This window comes from Cimex lectularius, unplaced genomic scaffold (assembly GCF_000648675.2).
Source record: "Cimex lectularius strain Harlan isolate CLEC.00 unplaced genomic scaffold, Clec_2.1 scaffold340, whole genome shotgun sequence".
Lineage (NCBI taxonomy): Eukaryota > Metazoa > Arthropoda > Insecta > Hemiptera > Cimicidae > Cimex > Cimex lectularius.
In genome coordinates, this window is record NW_019392867.1 from 38526 (window position 1) to 40083 (window position 1558).

Here is a 1558-nt window from a genome sequence, read left to right on the forward strand (position 1 = left end):
AAGTAAGATAGAGAAAGAGAGAGAGAGAGAGGAAAATTAGAGAACGTAAGAGAGAGAAAGGGGAGAAAGAGAGAGGGGACAGGAGAAATATAGAAAGAAAGAAGTGAGAAAGAGAGAGGGAGAGGAGAAAACGAGAGAGGAAGAGAGAGAAGAGAGGAGAAAGAGTGAAAGAAAGAAATAGGTGGAGAGGAGAAAGAAAAGAAGTAATATGGAGAGAGAGAGAGAGAGGGGAAAAAGAGAGAAAATAAGAGAGAGGGAGGAGAAAGAGAGAAAGTAAGAGAGAGAGAGAGGAGGAGAAAGAGATAAGTGGAGAGGAGAAAGAAAGAAAGTAATATAGAGAGAAAGAGGGAGAGGGAGAGAGGAAGAAAGAGAATGTAAGAGAGAGGGAGAGAAAGAGAGAGGGGGATAGAAGAAAGAGAGAAAGTAAGAGATAAGTGGAGAGGAGAAAGAAAGTAGTATAGAAAAAAAGTGATAGAGGGAGAGAAGAAAAAAGAGAAAGTAAGAGAGAGGAGAAAGAAAGAAAGAAATATAGAGAGAAAGAGAGAGAGGGAGAGAGGAAAAAAGAGAAAGTAAGAGAGAGGGGACAGGAGAAAGAGTGAAAGTAAGAGAGAGAAGGGGAAAGAGAGAAACTAAGAGATAAGTGGAGAGGAGAAATAAATAAAATAATATAGAGAGAAAGAGAGAGAGAGGGAGAGAAAGAGAGAGGGGGCAGGAGAAAGAGAGAAAGGAAGAGAGAGAAAAAGAGAAAAAGTGAGGGAGAGGAGAAAGAGAGAAGGGCTGAGAGAGGAGAGGAGAGGGCAAAGAGAGAAAGTAAGAGGAAGAGATAGAAAGAGAGAGCGAGAGAGAGAGAAAGAGAGAGCGAGAGAGAGAGAGAGAGAGTGTGAGTGAGGTTTCACGTATAACAACCGATATGTTTATTTTTGTTCAAGCTGAGCGGAATGAACTTGAACTTCATAACTTAATTTTCTAAACCGGGTACAAAGTTGAACTCAAGAAGTTGTTATGTAATTTCGACTATTTTTATCACATCTGCTTGAAAGGAGACTGATGACCGAATCATCACTAATTTGGGCTTTAGTCTCTCGGTCGTAGGTTCGATCCCCACCGTAGTAATATTTTTGATTGCAAATCTTGAAATATAGTTTTTGTGTTTAAATTGTTTTTTATGAATGTCTGATCGGCGTATTCTTTCTCGATAATTTTGTACACAAACCCGCCTCTACGTCTTAATAACACGGTATAAATTGGTTTATATAAATAGATTAGAAGAATAATTAATTAAATCCTTTTACAGGGCATGATCGGAAAAATTAACGGAAGGCAGTAAGGCTAATTTTTTACGCTTTGCAAGTCTTGTAGAAGAGAGAGTTGGCGCATCAGGTTAAAGAGGCGGCGAAGCGTTGAAACTGAGCTTAAAACATAAATTATTTCCTCCGTAATAGGTATTAAAAATAAAATATAAAAAAAAAGTTTGCATAACTTTAATCGAGCGGTGTACACATTCAGGTTCGATATGGTCTATATGGCTCATGCGGGAATAGGTCGTTAAACATCTTCG